Here is a 7480-nt window from a genome sequence, read left to right as displayed (position 1 = left end):
TATATAATACTATTATATTGTTATTATTATTATTATTATTATAACTCAAGAAACAAAAAGGAAAAAGTAGATTATACATACTGATTTTCTCATTAAGAAATGAAAAATTTCTTCTTCTTCTTCTCTGCTTCTCCTTCAATGACTTTGTGTGTCTGTAACATGGTGAGTTAAGCCTTACTTCAAAGTGCATAGGCTTTTTTGAAAGTGATACTCATAGATGTATTGTACATAATTCCCAGAGCAATTAGGTACCAGGCTTCTATGAATGCTCTTGTCTCCTTCCTTCCTTCCTTCCTTCCTTCCTTCCTTCCTTCCTTCCTTCCTTCTTCCCTTCTTCCCTCCCTCCTTCCCTCCCTCCATCCCTCCCTCCCTCCCTTCCTTCTTTCCTTTCTTCCTTCCTTTTTTTTCTCCCTTGGACATAGCATCTGGCATCTATGATGTCTGTGTTTTACCTATGATCAGGGCTAATATATGTCTTGTTGACCATTGTTTTCAGTGATTCTAGTCTGATGATATTTAAGCCAATCCAGTTCCATGCTATCACACAATTTTTATGAACTAAATCATTTTTAATGTAATTGCATTTAAATGTGAGTTCTTTTAGAAGACTATCTCACTTCATGGATTCATGATACTTTGGTGTGCAACAGCTGACACACAGAAGAAAATGACTGAGGGCAACTGCCACTCACAAGGCCAAGGGGCAAAAGGGACAAGGTGGTTTTCAAAGTCTGATAACTGGTAGAAGCTATGTTCCATGGGAAAGGAACAAGTAAAGGCATTGCCCCTGGAGCCAACTGGGCAGAGGTAATATGACCCTTCATTCTTCCCCAGCCCATACACTCCTGTTAGAACTTTATTTTAACCTGAGCAAAACAGAAAGGAGAGAAAGCTCAAACCTAAGTCCTCGCACACAGCAGGAAGAACAGTATGTCCATCTCTTAAGGCTATTGTTATAAAGTATAACAAACTCGGTGTCTTAAAACAGCAGAAATTTATTGTCTTACAGTTCTGTAGGTTAGAAGTCTGCAATCAAGTTTTTGGCAGTACTATGTTCTCTAAAGCCTAGGGGAGAGAATTCTTCTATTCTTTGTAATGCTTCACAGACATACTTACTCTCGTTACTTCCTGGCTGCATGCAACCCTGTGTCTGTTATTGCATCACATCCTTTCCTTGTGTGTCTATGATTTTGTATTGTCTCTCTCTATAATCACTCCAATTACATTGAATTAGGAAAGTCTGAATTCAGCATGACTTCATCTTGAGCTTGATTACATCTACAAAGAAGCTATTCACCATATATATACAAATTTATTAGGATGTGGACATACCACTTTAGGGGATACAACTCCATCCATAAGAGACAGATAGCAGGACATAAATGGGAGTATACACGTATATAAGTATATATGTCAAAAAGGAGTATACTCTGAGAATTTAATTACAAGACTGAGGTTCAGCATATGCTTGTCTATGCTAAAATAAGCTAAATGATTCAGTTCTCTTCATTCTTAAAGACAGATGTTTTATAATTTGTTTTGTGTTTTGTAAAGGAAGAACTATGGAAGAGCAACTTGCAGACTGTCTGAAAACCATAGACACAGCAGACAGGTTTGTTGCCTTATTGAATGGGGTCCTCAGTGCTTCAGACCAGGCATGCTCTTTAAGAACCTCTTCACACCTAAAATGTATAGTTTAAGATATAAGACAGGGAACTACATTAACAATGGTAGCGGCATCTTACTTGGCAAAAAATCCAGACTTTTGAAATGTATTGTGGCACTGCCACATTTTTCAAATATGTATTTAATTTCCTTTTAGCTTTAAATATTATTTAGATTGGATAAAATAACATTTTATAGATGCTTTTATGCCTATGTATTTATATATATATGTATATATATGTACATATATGTGTGTGTGTGTGTGTGTGTGTGTATATATATATATATATATGTATATATATATGGATGTATATCCACTATAGATATTTCATGACGTGAAAGAAAAGTATTTGAAATTTAGCCATTGCAAGTTTTTGCATAAGCTCTAAAATTGATTTTTTTCCATTAAAAATAATTGGGAAGTTTCAGTAGCATAAGAGAGTGATAAATATTCCATTCTCAAATGATTAGAACTTTACATATTTAAATTATAATTGCTTAATCTGGAAGACAACTTTGGTGATTTAAAGTTGTGGCAAAAAAGTGCTGCAAGCCTTCAAACCTACAATCAATTTACAAAAATATGCCAGTCCTGAATTTATTGACCATCTGTCAGTCTTCACTCACTACTAGCTAGCTGTCAGTGTTTATTATTTGATGCACCCTGTAATGAGTCACTGCAAAGAACAATCCATATCTGCATCATAATGATTAATGGGGTCATTGTCTCCCCAAACCACCTCTGCCATCATTCTTTCCTTCTAGGCATGGGTAAATGGCAATCCTCAGATCAAAGGGGGATTCCCAGAGCCTTCTCAAAGCACATAGTTTCTTGCATAGTGCATTAATTCAATTGACATGTGATAAATTCAGCAAGGCTCAGTCAAACCTACTGCAACTCTTACACAAGTTAAATCAATAATACTTTTTAAGACATCCTAAAATTTAGCGTTTGTTTTTATACACATAGTCACACAATTATTATTTATTTATATAATTCATGTGTAGCATCAAACCTAATTAAATCCAAACTAAGAAATAAAGTCACAATGCCTTGTATATTTTGGTTAATTATGTATTAGGAACTGCAGATAGATGTAAAATGTACAAATGGTAATATGTTCATGAGAACATTCTCTTTACTAGAAGGGACATAGACATCTGAATCGGGCCAATTAGAATCCATCAATGAGTTGTGATGTTTTGTGTACCTAATAGTTTTCCTCACTTTTGCATGTAAAATAGGGACAACATTTTTATCTGATATTAGTAAAACTGTGTGAGAGTAGATCATACTACATTAGGTATTAGACATATGTCTTGGAACTCTGTATAGTGACAACGAGGTATTGAGTGCAAACACGAAGAAAAAAAAATGGGAGAAAATTTAAAACCTGATGTTCAATGAGGTTAACATCCAGGATGATAAGAAAGGCCCACAACTTATGACTTTCAGAAAATAGCATCATCCAAGTCGACAAAAAAATCCCTAGGACTTAGTTTGTGATAATAGATAGTCTTTGCTTATTTAGGAGGCAACAAAGAGCTTAGGACAGAGGGCAAAACAGACAAAATAAATAGAGTCTTTTTATCTGTCCATCTTCCTCTCATCTAGGTCTTAGAATCCTTGGCCTTGACATGTGTCTGTACATTTGTGCTCTTCTTAAAATACATATAGATGTATCATAGAGAACATCTCAACGGTTTCCTATGGAAGACTGGAAACACCTTGAGGAGGAAATAATAAAGAAAAAACCTGGAAGGATTACAAATACCTTCACCCAGATGAAAACTACATTGTATCAATGAAACAGCTTTGCAGAGTGCATTTATTATGCCTCAAGGCACTAATCCATGTACAGTTTTAGCAATGCATGAAAATATCCCACCAACAGATGAGTGATGAGGATTTTCTGGACACTTCTAGTGACTCACCAGTCACTCATGAAGCAGCATTCAGAGAAGAATGGTCGTCAGTAAGGATGGCTTCTTTACCTCAAAGATGGAAAACTGGAAGGAGAGTTTCTCTAAATAGAAAAGACTTCAGCATTTGAGTAAAATAACTGCTATGAAGTCTGTCTACATGAGATAAGTGGTCTGACTCTGAAGATACATGCTATGTTTGATAAAACTAGATATTCAACATAAGTGGATCACTTCAGTGTCGAGTATCTCCGTCATTCACTTTACTAATCTGGGTACTGAGTTCATGATTTGGGTGGGTGTTTGTGTTTGTGATTTCATACTTCTCACGTGTTCTAACTATTTTTTAAAAAGTGTTGAATTTCTGATTGACAGCTATCTATCGCTATTTTTCCATCAAGTAAACCTCTAAAAAAGAGAAAAAAAGTTAGCAGGACCCAGAATGCCTTCTCTGATGCTTGGCTTGAAGTGCCAAAATTCTTTGAAGTAGCAAAGAATTAGAAAGTAACACATTCTAAACAGAATGGGAGGTGAAATGGGCTGGTTAGAGTAAGGCCCACTTATTCTCAGTTACGGGTACTCAATGTCTTCATGAATTTCTCTGATCTGAACAATATTAGCCCCGTCGACCCAGTGGTAAAGCAATTGGATATTTTTCATATTTTCTGTAGATACTAGATCAGGAAGGCATTGTTTTATACTAGCTAAACTAACTTAAGAACAAAGTCTTTGACAGAATTTGTCTTGATATCATGAAAATTGTTAGGGAAATTGAGATCCTTATACAATCCTCTATGAAAGCACATTTTCATGAAGCCAATTCTATACTTATATAATTCTATATGAAATTCTGTGTATAATTGATATATACATAATATATAATAATTTTATAATTATAGAATTGTTACAATAATGCAGGCTTAGTGGTTCAGGAAGAAAAATAAAAAAAATCATCTGATTTTTGTGTTTGTGATTTCATACTTCTCATGTGTTCTTACTATTTTTTTAAAAAGGATTGAATTTCTGATTGACAAATGCAAATGTTTACTAACTATAAGGAAATACACATATGTTATGGTGGTTGGAATAAATGTACTCCAGAGGCAGGAGCACTTGATTCGCAGATGGTGGTACTATTTGAGGATGCTTGGGTGATGCAGTCATGCTGAAGGAAATGTGTTATGGGGGAGGCTTTGAAATCATATTTCCTTATCTTACTGGAGTTTGCTTTGTCTGCTTCATGTTTGTGGTTGAGATATGGGTTTTCAGCTCTCTGATCCTGCCACCATGTTGTCATCCCTTCCTGCCATGACCAACTATTATCCTTCAGTGACCATAAGCCCAAATAAACTAGGACTAAAATCAGAATATTACATATGGAGCAAGAAAAGGCTAATGCAACTGGAATTTAGGTAAAGAAACTTCAAGAAATCATGTTTTCCCCCTTTCTTTTTTTCAGATAAATAATCATATAAGAAATGGTTGTGGAATGTACCCAGTCACAGGACTGATTGCTATTGAGCTGAGTCTGAACACTAGATCTCCTGGCTGCTGGGTTATTTGTGTTTTTCTATTTTTTTTATTATCCAAATAATCTCTTCTCTAAATAAATAGGAAAATGCATCTATGGAGACTAATTAAGTTTGTTTTAATGAAAATATTTGAAAGCTAAAATTTTAATTTATCAATAATTAATATGTAGTTCAGCTATCTTAATAATTTTCCACTCAGTGCATCAGAATAAAATACCTTTCTACAACAAACAAGTAACTAAATTTCTCAGTATCAGAAAATAATAAAATTTCAAATATTCTTATTCTTCACTGAGCTCTCAATTGTACTGTTCAGAAAATTTGTGTTGGGAATTAGAACAGTATCATAAAAGCAAAAAATATAGAGGAGTTGAGGAACAAAAGTATAAATTATGTTTTTGAAAACTTCCAAGCATATGAAATAGCAATTTAAAAAATCTCTATATATTTCCTGAAGATGAAAACTCTCTTTTATGAATTTTGTGCCACTATGCTAATAATGAATTTGTTTACAAAAATATTTTAAAAAAAGAAATAATTCTTTTTTGAAAGTTTCACTATAAAAATAGATCCATACATATCTTAGAAGCAAAGCAACTTTAGAAGAACAGGAAACAGTGCCTCAAGAAATGTTAGTGAAGAAATACATCTTTTTCATTTTTCATGTATACTCAGTAATAGTATTTCACTAGTATTGTTCTTGGTGGGTAAAGGACTCATTTTTATTAGAAAAATATGAGCTTTGTTAAGATTCAATGTGCTTAATATTACATATGATAATGTTCAATATTGCATCTATATGTTATACATCTATATTAAACACATTTTATAGTAAGTATAGAATAAATCAGTTAAATATAAATGTACTTATAGTTACTAATGAGTACTATGATATTATTACATCTAATAACTATTGCAGGATATTACTGTGTGACTTTGCAATATTTATTTTTAAAATAAAGTTTATTGTACAAATGTAAAATATATCATGATTGTGTAAGGCACATGCATAGTAAAATGAAGTAGAGTAAATTAATTAGTCTAGTGGAGTAAATTAACGTGTACCATATCAATGTTATTCATCTCCCCTCCTCTGGAAAGACCTGATAATTTACTAATACAACAAAAAATATCTGGTAATAACATACTCTTACTATGGCTAAAGTACATGTTATACTTTATATCTCTTGACTTTCTCAATCCTACTGAACTATTCTGTGTAGTCCCAACTCCCCAAAAAGCATGTAGACAAGACAATAAACCAGATGTTGTCAGGAATCAAGTAAAACAGTGCAATATATATTTTTCATAAGAATTCCTTAGTAAAATCAGTGAACAGAAAGCTATCTTAGCAACAGCAAGCTTGCTTGCTTAGCTTCAACAGATCTCATCACAGGATGCTTACTATTTAAAAAATGATCATGTGTATCTATTTAGTAGTTATGCTTGGCTGACTACCTTAATCATCTTAAGTTAACAATCGATTTCTTCTTCATCCTCATGTCATGAAGTGAGAAGGATACACTATCACTCACATAACCTTTGCCAGAAGAATGTAAGCTGGATATTGTTATGAGAAAATAGTGGACAAAGAAAAGTTGAACGCTACAAAGCCACTGGCCTGTACACACCTCAAGTGTCAAGGTTAGAATGACAAAGAAAGGAGGATACAAATTTCCAGGTTAATGAAAAATAAATAAGTATGACTAATGAATGAAATGTATGATCTTGGACTGAAATTTGGACTATAGATATTATTTTCACTCACTACAAAAACAGTGATATTAGCTGGGCAATTGATCAAATATTAGGAAGGCTGAGAAGTAATGCAAAGTGTTATAGCATTGTGTGTTTTGGAGTTTCATAACTCTTATATTAGTATATGGGAGGATGTTTGTGTTCTTCAGCTTTCATACCAAAGAATGTGGAAATAACTGAGCATGATCTGCCACTTACTTGCAAACATTTCAAAAAATTATATTGTGAAATATTACTTAAAGTATGAGGAATCAAAGTGAATGTTGTCATAAGATGCTCAAAGATTTTTGAAAGATTTCTATTCTCTATTATTTCAAAATAAGAAATGATTTATCGTTCTCTCTCCCTTGAGTTCCTAAGCCTGGAGCAGCCAGCCGGGAGGCACAGGCCCCACGAGTCTCAGGGGAGCCGCAGGGCTGCAGGGACAGGATCATCTCAGCTTCCAAGTGACAGAGGTGGATCAGCAACCTTCGCTGCCCCTTCCCTGCAAGTGGAGGGACGGCCTCCAGGGACCGCCTTGACCCAGAGTCTCCAGTGAGAGCTGCCATCTTCTCTCCAGTGAGTTTCTAAGACCAGAGCAGCCAGCTGGGAGGCACAGGCCC

The sequence above is a fragment of the Mastomys coucha genome, unplaced genomic scaffold (assembly GCF_008632895.1).
Source record: "Mastomys coucha isolate ucsf_1 unplaced genomic scaffold, UCSF_Mcou_1 pScaffold9, whole genome shotgun sequence".
In the NCBI taxonomy this organism is placed as follows: domain Eukaryota; kingdom Metazoa; phylum Chordata; class Mammalia; order Rodentia; family Muridae; genus Mastomys; species Mastomys coucha.
Note: the sequence above shows the minus strand (reverse complement) of the source record.